The 16,700-nt window shown below is 44.0% G+C and overlaps 2 long non-coding RNA genes across 2 annotated transcripts; one reads left to right on the top strand and one right to left on the bottom strand.

The window, feature by feature from the left end:
* Positions 1–597: 597 nt before the first annotated feature.
* LOC134287699 (uncharacterized) lies at positions 598–1,249 on the top strand. The gene is made up of 2 exons (XR_009997462.1): positions 598–989; positions 1,047–1,249. It is a non-coding gene; the product is annotated as an uncharacterized LOC134287699 (long non-coding RNA).
* Positions 1,250–9,829: 8,580 nt separating this feature from the next.
* LOC134287698 (uncharacterized) lies at positions 9,830–11,077 on the bottom strand. The gene is made up of 2 exons (XR_009997461.1): positions 10,308–11,077; positions 9,830–10,024 (listed from the first exon to the last, which is right to left on the bottom strand). It is a non-coding gene; the product is annotated as an uncharacterized LOC134287698 (long non-coding RNA).
* Between the last annotated feature and the right edge of the window lie 5,623 nt (positions 11,078–16,700).

Genomic DNA, 16,700 nt, shown 5'->3' with positions numbered 1-16,700 from the left:
GAAGATTCTCCAGGACGTTACGATCGAATCCGGAACCAGGGCTGGCGGTTCAAGTGAAGCATTAGTGACAGGTCCGAAGGCAAGGTAGCAGGAAGAAGGACAAGTCGGTCATGAGGTGCTTCAAGTTCGAGAAGCTTGGGCAATACGCGTCGGAGTGTCCACAAAAGTCGACGACGAAGAGCGAGAAGAATTTTCGGAGCACGAAAAAGAAGGCACTTGTCGTGTAAGAAGCGGAACACCATGGACTAGTGGCTATTGGACTGGCGTCACAGTGTTGTGGCCACGGGAACCGTCGAGCTGGATGCTGATGGGGAAGGTGAGTGCTGTAGACTAGATATTTCTAACGTGGTCAAGAAGGGCTATTGCGTAACATTTTCGAGGGAATTGTGTGTGGTCAAGGACGTAGCAACGGGAGAAGTTATCGCGACGGGCCGCGAAAAGGACGGCTTCTACCAACTGAACCAAGTTGGTCAAACGAGGGCGTGTGTGGCACGTCCAGCCACCAGTCTGGAGATTTGGCAGCGGTGACTGGGGCACCTTAAGGTGGGCAGCGTGAAGCGATTACCTGGTATGGTGGTTGGCATGGACATCTTAACCAAAGTCCAAATAAAGTCGTCCAACTCCCATACATTGGTTTAAAATTTCGGGGTTCATGAAGTACTAGACCAAAAAACTATAATACCTTCGCATAATGGTACCTTGCTCTCTACTACAAATTAAAAATCTAGTACTCTGCTTATGTTGCTATGAGTAACAAACAAATGTTTCAAATATAAACACGAAAAAAATAGATTCTGGTAAGTAACGTATTGAGTAATCATTTCGTTCAAAGAATTATTAAATATTTGATTTATTTTAGGAAAATGAGATTTTTGAACTTGCAGGGTGGACGAAAGAGTTTCAAACACGTGCGATGACCAAACAGGATTTCAGCGGGCGATTTTCCACCAGGTGCACCGCTGCTACAACTGAGCGCGCCTCGTGAAGCGGTTTGTATGATGTGCGAAGTTTTGGAACATTTATAATCAATTTTCTTTTTATTTTAGGGTTCACGTAACTAACCAAAAATCTCCAAATTATAAAATGGCCTCTGCAAACCCGGCCGGAAGTTTCCCAGATTTTCACCTGAATCTGTATTACCCAAAAACTCCACGGCATATGAAAACAAAAAAATGCGTGTAAATTTGAACGCATGAAGCAATTTTGTGTCATGTATTTACTACTAGCAATTAAAATCTCTTAGTATCGATTTTTTCTGAATTCCTGCATCAATTATCTCATCTTATCCACTGAATATCATCCTCTCTCTCAGAACGCCCAAGTATTAAGTTCTGACACTGGGGCTGCAGCTGGGGTATGAGGGAATGTAGTTCGATGGTATGAATGATATTGGCCGTAGCTGAGAGGCCTGGATGTGAGGGAGGACAGAAAGGTTCTCAGCAGCCTCAAGGGCAATTCTCATTATTCCAACAAGAACAAGATGATCCGGGTCTATGCGGTATTGTTAAAGGTTTCCGAATAATGTATTGGCATATGAACAAGTGACATATTAAATTCAGTGTTGAATCAGGACCTTCAGCCTGAAGCTTTTCTCTGACTCCACCGGAAGTCGACCAGCTTCAGTTCCGACTAACGCCAAAGCACCCGTTAGGGGGAACCAGCCGCCAGGAAATCCAAACAAACTGGAGAATTTCAGGTTATTTTTGTAATTATAACGGTAGTGTATAAGCTTCGAAGCCTGATAACTTGGAGATGACAAGTAATGCTCAGATACCAAAAGTGGTCTGAGAAGCTTAAAAGCTTTCTAAACAACTGCCGGTTCGAGACACTTTTGTGTGAGATAATCATGACACATTGAAATTAGTTTGCAGTTGTGATTATGAGCTACTACATCATCGTGAGCTACTGCGTCACAAAGTAAGTAAAAAATGAGGTAGACCGCCAAACGTCAAACTTGGGTACCGGGGACCAAATGTAGTACTAGAAGTGGTACCCGGTTTGAGCCCGAGTGCTACGACTTTATTTGGACTTTGTCTTAACCGGGGCGATGTCACCCTGTGACCCTTGCATCAAGGCGAAGCATCCGAGGTTACCGTTCAAATTCAGCGGCACCAAGGCAGGTGATCTTCTCGAGGTCGTGCATTCGGACGTGTGTGGAGCAATGGCGAAGCCTTCCTTTGGTCGGAACATGTATTTCATCGCCTTTATCGATAATGCGAGCAGGATGACCTTCTGAAGGCCAAGAAGAGTTCGAGCAGGATGGCCAAGAAGAGATGCGAGCAGGATGACCTTCTGAAGGCCAAGAAGAGTTCGATGCTTTCAAGGAGTTCAAGGCCTACTCCGAAACTCAATCTGGGGAGAAGCTGAAGTGTCTGCGAACCGACAACGGCGGCGAATATACCGCAATTCGAGGATTTTCTCAAGGTGAACGGCATTCGTCACAAGATGACCGTGCCTCACAATCCGGAGCAAAATGGATTGGCTGAGCGCATGATTCAGGAGCGAGCGAGAAGTCTGATGTTAGACAGAAAGTTGGACAAACAATTTTGGGCGGAAGCCGTTCACTTAATCAACCGGTCACCGTTCAACCCGAAGAACAATCAAGTTTTCGGAAGTCGGGATGTGGTAATACTGGATGAGCGTCAGGTACCACAGGAGACAGTTTCGACCGTTGAACCGTTGGTTTTCACGAGAGTTGATCAGCAAGAGATCATGGACGGCGATCAACTGATCACTGAGATCCAAAAGCAACAGGCCGTTGCTGACTGTGACGTAGATATCAGAAACGCAGAGAAGGAGACGACGACGTCGGCGGACAGTGTGCTAGAAAAGCCACAGGATCCGCAACAACCGCTTGCGCTCCCCTCCCATTTTTCTCAGCATCCTATGATGAGGCGCAGCTTGAGGGACCGTCGATTCCCAGGCAAGTATGCAGCTTTTAAGGTTACTTACAGTGTCTTGCCTCAACAGTTTGAAACTCTTCAGGATTGACGACGAGATGAACGAGGACGGGCGCACGGGAGCTTGGGGATACACAAGGCAAGGCAAGTAGGATTTTTCTTCCGATAACGGCCACCATCTCTCGCCGGAATATTTACATTCCACAGGTATCCAAGGACTCTTAAACGCCGAAGGAAGTACTAAGCTGGCACGACCGGGACCGATGGATTGAAGCAATGGAGGAAGAACTCGATGCGTTGAGCGCGAATGAGACGGGGTGCCTGGGGGATCTTCCGAAGGGACGGAAGTTCTGTAAAACAAGGCAAGACTTGTGATAAAAGGGTTCTCGCAAGTGAAGGTAGTGTACTACAGCGAGACGTATTCTCCCGTTGTCCGCTACGCCACCATTCGACACCTCCTTACGCTGGCTGCGCAGCTGAATCTCGTCGTGTACTCCAAGCCGATCTGACGGTACATGGAGCAGTCGGAAGGATTCCGGAACGAAGTCGCACCCAGGAAGGCCTGCCGACTTAAGAAGGCCCTTTACGGCCTCCAGCAGGCTACCAGAGTCTGCAACATCAAGCTGGACCAGAAGCTGCTGCCGGAGGGACTGAAACGCTTGTACGACACGTGCGTGTATTACAAGATGGAAAGCGGCAAGATCAACATCGTAGCGGTCTAAATCGACGAAGTTCTTTTGTTCTCCAACGATCAAGGTGTGATCGACGATGTGAAGCAGCAGCTGTGCGACGAATTCCGAATGAAGGACCTTGGCCAAGACAGGCAGGTTATGGGTTTGCGTGCCACCAGGACCGACGACGCTGTTTACATCGACCAGGAGCGGTACATCGAGGAATTGCTCGAGAAAATCAATATGGGGGATTGCAAACCAGTATCGACCCCGCTGGATGCGAATCAGCTACTGCTGAAGACGGTGAGCTCACGAAATGAGGGGGAACGTGTGTTACCTCTGTGATAGGTCCCAATCCCAATTTTGCATTTTTCTTTTTGTTTTCTTCTTCGTTTTCTTGTTTGTTTTCATTTGTAAATAATTATGCTTAAGTACTAGAATAAATAAACCAAACCTGTAAATATGTAAATAAATTCCCATGATCTTTTCCAACGATACCATTCACACTAAAATTAAATGTATATAATAAATAAGCTGAATTAGATAAAAATATAAATGAATTAAATTTGAATTTGAATTTTCCATACCCTATTATCCCCCTGGTATCTCAACGTTAAACCATTTCCTATCCTATATGTACATATTCATCATGGCGCGCGGTACCAACTTTGCGGAGACAAACCCTCCCGGGAAATGTTCTCCTATGCTTGGGAATTGCGGAGTCATGGAATGCCTTATAAGCCTAAGCAGGCTCAAGCTAGGCCTCTTTTCGGTAACGAAATTCCGACAGTTCAATTCGTCCGTTATTTTAAAACTTGCAATTTAATCTCCCCTCGCAGGAACGAAATCCTAATTAGTGCCGTAGTGAAAGTATCGGCGGTGATTTCTTTTTTTTCCATTTTCCTATCGGGGGTGAAGAAGTGCTCCAGCCAGTGAAGCTAATGTGAAGTCTGGTGCAACGGACGATTTCCCACCAGCCCCGTGTGGTCGAACTGGACAAACAGATTCAACCAGGAACGCTAGAAGAAGTTTTGCCGGCGGGTATCCAGCACCCCGACCCGATCGTCGACGAAGGCGTCGGTGAGTAAGCCGACTCGGTCGCCGCCATCTGGCCGAAAGGTACCCGGCCCGAAAGATCAACCTCCACGACAGTATCGGCAGGTGAAGTTGAATAGTGCATTTCCTTTTTTCCCATTGAATTCCCTCCCCAAAATTAATAAATCAAAATTGTAAATATTTAATTTCTTAGTATTAAAGCTTAATTATTTCGCGCGCAATTCCCTTTCCTCCCTTTTTCGTGCATGAAATTGAATTCGCGGTGCAAGATTGGGAAGTGAGTCCGCCCAACAATTCTCCCGGACAGACCCTGAGAGGGCTAAGTGTAAATAGTTATTTAAATTTTTCATTGTAAATATTTTTTTGATGACAGTGAATTTTTAATTTAAATTAGTTTTTTGCTCTTTTTCTTAGTGTTAGTGTTTTTCTTTACCTTTTTCTTAAAATATTCTGAATTAAATAGTAAATTAGTAACACGTGAAAGGATGAAGGGTCTGTAGCCTAGTGGTTAAGGTTATGGATTGCCAATCCGGAGACGGCGGTTGCGATTCCCGCGTCCGGTCCCGCGTTCCGGTCGGGAAAATTGTCTCGACTCCCTGGGCATAGAGTATCAATGTACTTGCCACACAATGTACAAGTTCTATTTCGTGAGCTGATTGGAGGTCTTCGGTAAGCGTGGTAAGTTCATTCTGCAGCGATCCGGGCCTTCCCCACTGGGCAGCGGCCAAGACGATTTTGCGATACCTCAGCAGTACAAGCTGACTTACAGGAGAGATGTGGATCTGTCGTCTTCTGGATACAGCGATGCCGACTGGGCAAACGATCCGCAGACGAGGCGATCTGTCAGCGGTTACGTATTTCTGCAGTGTGGCGGAGCGGTTTCCTGGAGTTCCAGAAGACAAGCAACTGTTGCTTTATCGACCACGGAAGCTGAGAAAGAGATGGACTACTCGGCGAGGACGAAGCATATCGACGTTCCAGAGCAAGTGGAGGCGAAGTCGATCCAGCTGGAACACGTGGCTGCCAATCTTCAAGCGGCAGATATCTTGACCAAGGCGTTACCTGGACACAAGCTGCAAGAAGACAGGAAGTTATAAAACGAATTTCTGCCGGCTGATAAGCTTCAAGAGTTCAGAAATTATCTCTTCCAACTTGAAGTCACGGGGATGCTAGGGAAGTATACTGTTGACGTATGACGAATGCTACTCAGCTGACGTAGATTCCACGTCAACTTATTCTTCAAAACTTATAGGAGGGCACCGTAACCGTACGGTTAGCCGCGTCAGTCGCTTAGGCGTTTCGTAAACCTCGAAGTGTGGGTTAGATTCAACTTGGTGTTCCATGTGTTGTCCATTGTTTCATGGTTGTGTTCGTTTAGTCTGTGCAACGTTTGGTTGAAAACGGCGTAGTGTCTTCTTTTTCTTCATACCTTGCGTACAAGGTGCAGGTGGCCACAGCAGCTGATAGGCTACCGAAGGGCCCGGCAGGGATACAGGTGACCTTGGTACAGCTACTAGTCACCGGAGGTTTGCTTCAGGTATCTAGAATCAGGACATAAAACATGGGACTGCAAAGGCCCTGACAGGAGGAAGCTGTGTATGCGATGCGGCGGCGAAGGTCGCAAGACACACGGCTGTACGAGTTCATCTACGTGTTTGCTTGGTTCCGGGAAATCCGCGAACAGCAAGCACCCAAGGTCAGGTCCAAGGTACCCGACCTTCAGAACAGCGATAGCTAATAAATCTCAGTACAGGTAATGCAGCTAAGCCTGAACCACTGTGACGCAGCCCAGCAACTGGCTTTGTCAGGCAGTTTCTGAGTGGGGCCGGATATCGCCACCACAGCAGACCCATACTGAGTACCCGCCGGCAACGGCAATTGGGCCGGAGGTGGGTCCCGACGGGTCCCCGTCCAGGACTTGAAGTCTACTACCTACAGGGGCTTGTGGTCGCCAAAATAAACGGGCTCTTCTATAGATGTTATGCACCCCGTGGTGGTCGATCGAGCAGTTCTCGAAGATGCGGGACTGTATGACAACCTGCCGACAGGGCGAAGGCCGGTGGTAATGGCGGATGACTTCAATGCCTGGGCCGTGGAATGGAGAAGCCGTTTCATGAACCAGTGAGGTCTGATCCTGCTAGAGGCACTGGTCATGTTAAATGGTGATCGGGCTTATTGTCGATACCAAAACTTCCTTTAATCAGAACGGATCAGGATGGATCATCGACGTTACTTTTTGTAGGTCTGGCCCAACAAGTAGTTCGAACTGGAAGATTGAGGATGCCTACACTCATAGCGATGACCTGGTGATTCGCCACAGTATCGACTACTACAACAGCAGGCAGCGGATAGAGGAAGGGACGACTAGGCCAAGGCCAAGCCTTCGTAGGTGGAAGACATCATACTTCAATAGCGAGGTATTTAGGGAGGTGTTCCACCGTGAGCGAAACTTACTCGGTTTAAGCAGTAACGAGCTGGTAGTGGTGCTCTCGCGTTATACGATACGACCATACCTAGGCAAGTCCTCCCTAGGACTGGGAGACCACCGGTAAACTGGTGGACTCAAGTGATTACGAACCTGCGTTGCGCCTGTCTAGGAGGGGCTAGGTTACGGATACAGCAAGCACCTACTGAGGTGGAGCGAAACACGTAACAGGTGGCGTTCGCAGCTGCCCAGGTCGCGCTGAAGACGGTGATAAGGGAAAGGTAAACGGCCTGATGTGATGTGATACCTCTGTGAGAGTGCCAATACGAATCCGTGGGATGATGTCTCCAAATTCGGATGACCAAGACAAAGAGGTGTAATAGCTTCCACAGACTAGTTTCCAGAGATGCTGGAGAGGACAATCGAGGAATTCTTTCCGCGTCATGATCCGAATTTATGGTCACCTTTTGTAGAACCGTTGGGGACTAAGGCTGACGATGAAGGGAGGGTCACCGATGATGAACTACAAATCCCCGCAGCGTAGGTATGGCCCCAGATCCGGATGGAATTCCGAATCTGGCCTCAAAAGTGGCTCCGAGATTGTACAGATCTGCTGTGCAGAAATACCAGAATGCCTCTTTGTCTGGGATATCCGGCCAGATACTTGTATAAAATTCTTGGAAGTAACATCCAAAATCGAGAATTAGTTCAAGACACAGAAGTGCTTTCACTTAACCTCAGGAGCTCCGCAAGGTTCCATCCCTCGACGAGTTCTTCGAAAGTCGAGAGCCAGTATTGGTGGGAATGTGGGAATATCAAATGAGTGTATTGCTGGTAAACGAACATTGCTTAACATATGTGATTCAAAACCAGATGCCTAATACCTTCCTGCTCGAGTACAGTGTGCCACTCTAATCACTCTTCTGATTAAATCTCCTCCTTGTGTGAAAATTTCATGTGAAGCGAACCAAAACGGATCAAGCCTCTTCTATTGAAACAGATCCTTCCAACAATTCCTCTCCTGTCTCCTCCCCCTAGGATACATCTAGGTATATGTTGTAGAGACAAACGTAAACCTACACACATAATAGTTCAAGCTGTTCATTGTTCGCCCTGACACTGCCGCCGTAGCACATACGGTTTGTGTATTTATATGATGTTATTTAATAGAGCCTATACAAGAGCAAACAGAGTTCTTCCCGCGCGCCATGGATGACAAATTCCGAAGCTGCTTTTCGCTTGGTTAATCCTTTTCTTCCGGTCCTCTCCTCAACAGCAACAACAACAGCAGCCAGTCGACTGACTAGGTCGGAAAATGGAGTCTATGGGGAGGCACAGAAGAAGGTATGAGCCAAGGTATTTAAAAGGAAGGTAATGCAATATGCCAAACTGCTCAGTCCGCCATATTGGCATAGTATAAAGACAGCTGGCTAGTTTGTTTTGGTAAAATAAACAAGCATGCCATGAAATTTCAAACTACATTTTTCCCCTCCACTTTATTTTCTTGCCTCCTGTCATCATCCAAAGAGTGTGTGGATGTGTACACTCATAATAAGGGCAGTAATTAAATAATTTTCAACGTGAAATTATACAACCATGATTATGAAATGTACGAAATGATTAAAGGGCTATTCCCATTTCACCGGGCCGGGACCGTGCCCCGGTAATCGATTGCTTACATGCGATTACTATGGCGTATTTCACATCACACTGTGCCGGGGCTCGGTCGGGTCCCGGCCGGGCTAATGAGAAGCACGCCATAGATATCGTTAGAAAGAATTCGATGACCGGGGTACGGCTGGGGCCCGGCACGGTTCCGTCAGTTCAAAAACCACACGGATAGATTCTTTAGCATTAGATTCCGAGAATATGAGGATTGATTTGTAATGTCTTACTCCAACAGTAACTAGGGTATTTTAGCCAATAGTGGACCCCTTACCTATAGTGGACCCCCTTATATTTTTCCTAATTTTCCTGCTTAAATCTGTTTTTACCGGTGAACTTCCACCGGGAGACGATGGATCATGTTCCTAGCCAGTAGTTACAAGTGGTGGAGCTACGCTGGAAAGCAATAATTTGATTTTTTGAACAAATTTGTAAATGTAAACAAATTTGGGGGACCACTATTGGTTAAATCCAAGGGTGTCCACTATTGTCTCCGTTTTAACATGGTAAGAGAATACGATTTATCCTATAGTGGACCCCAACAATCCTATAGTGGACCCCGGGGGGACCACTATAGGATAATTTGAGCCAGATTTGAAATGATTATTTTATGAGAAATATAGGGTGGTTTGGTAAGGTTTTTGTGTGCAATGTGCAGGAAAGACATAGAACTTGCTGTGCAAACGTTGACAGGGGCAATTTAATTGGAATATCATACTGTTTTAACGATCAGAGCAATTTTCAGCTACTAAGGGGTCCACTATTGGTTAAAATACCCTATTAAATTTTTTTAAATTTTTCTGATTATTTGCTCAGATTTCTGACGTTGAAACTTCAGTTTAGGGACTGCTTCCGGCATTTTTATTAGTTGAAACAAGGGGGCGACGATACATGATGGTGCAAGGAGGTAGGGGTAGGCGGGGCATTATGGACACCCGGGGCAGAATGGACACCCTCAATATTTTGAAATATGCGAACTTTTTTGAACTTTTAATGAATGGAGAATATAGTCCATTTGTCTAAAACGTAGTTTCAGGAAAGAAACATTCGAAATTAAAATTATACTTGATTTTACACGAAAAAGTTGCGTCCTCCGTTTTTGTGCATGGAAATTATAATTTTTACACCATCTAAAATAAGATTTAGTGATTAATTTATTGCAGGTCGATTAAAACCTGATATTTCTAGAACACATGCAAGTAGTTTTGCTGTATCTACATGCTTAACATGTTTATATTTTCTTCTTTATTATATCAAAAATTAAGTTTGGAAATATCTTCTGCTGCCGGGGCAAAATGGACACTCACCTTTTTGAAAGAAGCGGCAAGGGAAAAATATAAGCTAAATCACGAACCAACCAAATTCTTCGATTTCAGTACATTTCCGGTTAAATGTTCACTATAGTAGACATAGGGTGAAACAAATTGGCCAAAAAACGACAGCAGTGGAAAATAGTTGTTCTAGGCACAGCTGTACATGCCGACAAAAACGAAGCTTTATCCAAAACAGCCTGAATTTAAATAAACTGAACAAAAATGAACTTCTTCGGCATATTATTCATCTATAATAGTTTTTTTGTAATGAAATGACTTTATAGGTGTAAATAATGTACGAAATTCGTAAAAGTCTCATGGTGTCCATATTGCCCCATGGGGGTGACCATTCTGCCCCGTATGCTTGAAGACGGTCATGAAAAACTAACATTTTTCGCAACATTTTTTGAAGTGGATAAATCATTTTTCTTCGTGAGCATTCTTATGCAATAGATGCTAAATAGACTTTAAAAGGATACATGTATCAAAAAACTAAACTTTTTTGACATCTTGCCAGGTAAAGTTGGCAAAAACCTTAGGGTGTCCATAATGCCCCGCCTACCCCTACAACTGGTGACACATTTTTATTCCAATTCCTTTAGCCGTATACGAAATCCTTCGTCATAGCGGCTGCAGGGAGAAATCGAGCAGATCCTCTGATTCTTTGGCGAATCCAGCCGTCACTGCGTCCGCAAAAGGAAACCAAGCTTCGGTATTTTTCGATGGCACTTGGGAACCGGTCGATAACTACGGCGTGATGTTTCTTATTTGGCCCTCCACCGCACACAACGAAGGTACCTGGTAAAAAAATGAAATGAAAAGGAGATAAACATTTAGGTTCATTCTCGGGTTCACTTGCCTTATTCTTGAGCTTCACACACTAATTTGCAACAACATAAACATCCCTATAGAAACGAGTTGAGGGGAAATCACGTAAACAAACCAGCTAGCTCGCTGGCTTGCCAGCTGTCACCCTCTTGCCCCCCGCTGATTACCTCACCCCGCATCCTGTGATTGCCGATATTCTTGTACCTTCCTTAAAAATACCTTGGTATGAGCAATCCCAGCGGGGGAGTATAAACATACAAAAGCACACCAAACGCTATTATTGCCGGTCGGTCGTCTGTCCGTCCGACCAAAGACGACACGAATTCAGTCAGGGGTTTCGGAAAATGTTGTGTAGACTGGTGTACGGAGGTGGATCATAACGCATAAATAGCGAGAGGCGATGAATTAAATTTCCAAAATGAATGACATCGTTAATACTGTTGAATAAAACAATGAACGTTTTGTGCGGAGCATCTCTCTTCTTCTGCTTACCATCCATGTCCTTTACGACGGACTGTTTAAATGCGGTAGACCAAGTAACAAGAGTATCCTACAGTTGCTTATTGATGAAATGAAACGTTAAACGTTTTTGAGAATCATGAAACTTCTATATAGAGCAGGCTTAAGGATTAGAGCATTCGGACCTGATAGATGAGCACGGCAAGGTGAATGTAGTAAAACGACGAACACCGGAAATAATGCCGACATTCAGCTGCTCAAGAATCACGTGGCGGCTTACAAAAATTGTAAAATAAATTAAAATTAGTCCACGTAACGTTGAACGAGTGATCTTGGTAGTAACTAGTGGAAAAAAACGATTAGTTTGGGTCGAATGCATCGTAGTTACGTCTGTATGGAGAGAAAAACGACTATTCTCGCTGGATTCGATCATGCGATGCCAGTTGATGTTAGAGCTCAGTTCGTATTGGTTTCGTTTTCCGGCACTAATATGTATATTAAGTGGTGAGCTCGTTCCATGTTTAATAATCTATCGGTCAGATATTATGACAGCGATAGTTCACTATAGCTCTTTGGTTAGAGATAATGGGCCATTAGGCCGAATGGTTATCAGGACGAATTGTCATTCAACAGTTTTAGAACGGAACGGTTTTGAAATCTGTTGGCCATTCCAATAATTAGCAACTGCTGCTATAGTACTAATGTTGTTAAAAGGTTATCTGCCGTGTTATCTGCAGTTTTTTTTTTCGAGGATTTTTCACAATAATCGATGAGGGAATTTTCGAAAATATCCATGGATGGTGTTTGGAGGAATCTCTCAAAGAATTTCTAAAGTAATCCTTGTAAGATTTTTGTAGAGATTCATGGTGGTACCACAGACAAACAGACGTAACATATTGAACGATTTTCATGGAATTCCATCGCCCAGTTCACACTACCACCACCTGGTGGAAAAGTTGCACGAATCACTATGTTGTGCAATATCGTCAACAGAAGTTGCTAGTGTGAAACGTCAAACGCATAGAAAAACGATGCGCGCGCCTCTGGTTGTGAAAGCCACAACTATGAAAATTTAAAATGATCGTTAAAAGTGTGGTCGATGGAAATTTCTCAAGTGTTACGTCTGTTTGTCTGTGGTGGTACTCTTGAAGCAATCTATGTAAGATTTTGTAAAATAATCTTTTAAGAAATTTCTAAGGAATGGTTATTGAAACATCTGAATTAATACGTGTAAGAAACTTAAGAGATCCCTAGAAGAAGTTTCCGAATGAATCTTGACAGATTTTAAAGAGCTCATAGTGAAAAATCTAGATTTAATTTGTGAGGTAATCATCGAACAAATGTCTTAGGACATTCCGGAACGAATTTCTGAAAGAACCTCTGAAATATGTGAAACCTATTCCTGGAAGACGGTCCAATATCACTAAACAGTGTAAACTGATTAAACTGATTAAACGTCGCGATCACCAAGGCAATCTTCGATTATTTCATTCGCAAAATCATGAAACATTTCAAATAAGCAGAAAATCATGGCTTACGCAGCAAATTAATCTGTTTAGTGAGTCCCCCTAGAGTTTTTTTTTGCACGAGTGAGTTAACCCGTTAACACCAAAGGTGTCTGGCAGTTTAAATCTTTGAATAAATTTGTTATCAAAGGTCGATTTCCAATAAAATAAGCATGATTTGACGAAAAAAGAGGAAGTCTTTGGTGTAGTCGACTAGAACACTTGAAAGAAACCTTTCAAGATTTTCTAAAGCAATCCCGGAAGAAAGCCATAAAGGATTTCATGGTAGGATTTTCTGAAATAATTCTGGGAGGCATATCTTGTAAAATCCTGAGAGGAATCTCCACTGAAAGCTTGATAGGAATCCCTGAAATATTGGGTTTCTTATTGATGTTTAGACTACTGTGATAATTTGAGAATCCACTAAATCATCATTTCCCAGCTATATTTCACACCAATCAAACTGATTTTGTTTACCTGTTGTGCATCTGACGCCCCTGTGATGAACTCAACGGAACTTTTGTATGCCAGCCGCTGCGAAGTCGTGTGCGAAATTCGACTGTGATAATAATGAATTTCGGCCGAGTCTAAATGGGTGCAAATGTCGCAATAATCACAGAACAAATCCCGGGAGGAATTACTTACTGTGTAAATCCCGAGAGGAATGCCTGAAAAACTCCCGAGAAGCCACCAGGGGCTCCGGCTCGTATATTTGACTACTCTCTACTTTCTACCTCTGCCCTCTATCCCAACCCTTTATTCTACGCTCTATCAAAACCCTCAACCCTACCATCTACCCTACCCTCTGCCATATCCTCTACCATAACCACTGCTTTATTCTTTACCCTTCCGTTTACCGTACACTCTACTCTAACCCTTCACCATACTCTCTATACTGTGCCCAATCGTACTGTTTACCCTACTCTCTATCCTAACCCCCTTCCTTACCCTCAACCCTACTCACCATCCTACCCTCTTTCCTGCAGTGTACCCTACCCTCTATCCTAACCTTCTACCTCACCCCCTCCACCCAATATTTCACCCAAACCCACTACTCGACCGTCCTATCCACCGTTTACCCTATCATCTACCCTACACTCTAACCTACCCTTTACCAGTTCTGACTTCTACTCATCAAGCCCGATCGATAGATACCCATATTGCATAGTAAATACTTATAGCTCAAACCACCATTCCGTGGCCGCCATCTTGGATATGGTCCGCCATCTTGGATTTCAAAATAGCGTCGGATATTCAATTTTGAGTTCTAAACATGAAGCCTGATCGATAGATACCGCATTAAAGTTAAATAGCATACATTCTGGAGTTTTGGCAGCCATCTTGGAACCTAAACCGCCATCTCGAATCCCAATACCCCTTAGGATTGTTAGTTCGATACTTAGGAGACAAGATTTTTTTATCTTGTTGTTTGAAGTGCCTTTGAGGCAACAAAACTCAGGAACGACTGAGCCGATCAGGATGACTCTTGCATGGTTAGATAAGTATTCATGGTGGCTGTGTTTATATGTAATAAAAATTACGAAAATCAACCCAGAAAGTAAGAACATTGATAAAGTACTAATTTTTGATAAATTGGGAAGAAAATCAACATGACCGAAATGAAACCAATCTACAGTGCGGTGCAGCAATGACCTCAACAGTTGTCAACCTATCTCAGCTTGGCAAGACAAAGTTTGCCGGGACAGCTAGTTTCGAATATTTTTAAGTCGCATAAGATGATATGTTACGTCGCAATAATGCATACCGTGCATCGCATAAGATATCGCTTCAAGTCATATAGCGTCATTATTTTTCCGTCAATGCACGTATAGCGCCTCCACTTTTGTGCGCATAAGGCACTTTTACTGCATCTTATCCGATGTAACTTTACCGCATAAAAGTACGTATAACCTGAACATAAACTTCATTATACGTGCAAATTGGTTGTCTGGGTTGTCAAGATTCCTGAGAAATAAATTTCTTTCGCATTGGAAATGAAGCTCATAGATCGTGACAATATGTAATATTTTCAGCATTGCTTACGCCACCTAGTAAACCACTCGCAAACTATATTGTCCACTATGAAGAAGGTATTGACACAGACAAACAGACGTAACACTTCGAACATTTTTCGATTCAAATCATAGTCACGAAAACATATTCGCCCAATGCTAAAAGGACTATGTTTGGCCGACCACCAACTAGGTGGCGGTAGTGAGCAAACGTCAAACTCGAACAACCACGATGCGAGCGCCAGGGTTGGACAGTTGGCCAACATTCAAATTTTGAAAAATATCGTTAAATCGGTATACGATGGGAATTATCAGAGTGTTACGTTTGTTTGTCTGCGGTATTGATGTGCAGAACATCTTCTCTAAAGAAAGTCTTCTAAAATTTTGCCTAATTCTGGAGATATGTACATCAAAAGGACTGTGCTGGGCGTTCGAGGCACCTGCCCCATAAATAGGACGCTAGGCGGATATGGGTTTAACGCATGGTTCGAAATACGAAAGCTAGTCGAACTACTAGTTCAAAATGTCGCTTATCCGGGGCCCGTGGCGTAGTGGTCACACGTTCACTTCATGAGTGGATGGTCATGGGTTCGATCCCAGCCCCGGCACTTGCAATTTTTCGTCATTTGCGTTTCCCCTCGAGAGCGGCTGACATCTGACCCTCTCCGAGCATATGCTCTAACGGACACGGAAACTTGGACATCGGCAAACGGCAACTCATAATGTATGCCCAATCGGACTGGAAAAGGAACTAGATCCACACATCAACATCCTCGTGCCTATTATTCTACCATGACAGGGTAGGAAAAGGTAACCAGTTCGATGTAGTAGAGAGAGAATAAAATACATTTAGGCGCTGTGCAAAGTATAAGTGCAGCTGCCAATTAAAATCGCTCTTGCAGTGCCCATGTCCAAGTGGACAAGAGAGCTGTAGATTAGGTTAAGTGGTTAAGGGAAAAAATGTGCTTTACATATGGTCGGCGTTAAGTCAGAGTGGACTACGCGATTGTTTGGGCAGGTAACGATAAGCGAAGCAATTCGATAACTCTGAACTTTTCGACGTTTCTTTGATGCAGATGGGTCATTACATAAAAGAACTACAGTTTTTCAGAAAATAATGCGTTCGATTTGATATTCCCAGCACTTACGGGATATTTTCTAAAAATCATTGAAAAACATATGGTCCGGTCTGACTTAACGCCGACCATATGCAACACGTAGGGTCAGGGATCATTTGGGCAGGAGCACTTATTTTGGGCACTTGCTGCTATAACTCAGTCAATTTGAAACCGAATGACTTGAATTTTTGCACATGGTTAGATACTGATCGTGTTTCAAAAATCAAGTCAATCGGTTAAAAATTGACTGAGTTATAGCAGCAAGTGCCCAAAATAGGTGCTCTTGCCCAAATGGTTCAAGACGTCTACATCTGCATCTTTATTACTTGGGCTTGCGTATATTCTTCTACATTGCTGGCAGTGTCTATAATGAACTACTTGCATGGAGACGCATGGTCATCTGTAGGTACAGTTTCCATCAAATTTCTTCATAATAAGCGCTGAAGGTGTCCGCACTTTCTCCATTTATACCTATGTAAGTCTCTCAACAAACTTGAACAAAAAATGAACTTCCCATAACCATCATCCAACCGAACAACCAACCAACCCGAGCACAATGCACGTTCACGACGTCGTCGTCGTCGTCGTCGAGAACAAGCGGCATCAGCTGTTCCTAACGATGCTTTCATTTAAAGAGCTTTGTTTCTACCTACATCGACGACGATCGACTTGGAGGAACCTAACGGAAGACTTCCGCCTCGACAAGGACGCTTTCCGCATTCCGCGCCTACTTTCTTCCTCCGACTCC

This window comes from Aedes albopictus, chromosome 1 (genome assembly GCF_035046485.1).
Source record: "Aedes albopictus strain Foshan chromosome 1, AalbF5, whole genome shotgun sequence".
Lineage (NCBI taxonomy): Eukaryota > Metazoa > Arthropoda > Insecta > Diptera > Culicidae > Aedes > Aedes albopictus.
Note: the sequence above shows the minus strand (reverse complement) of the source record. Positions and strands in the feature narration are given on the sequence as shown.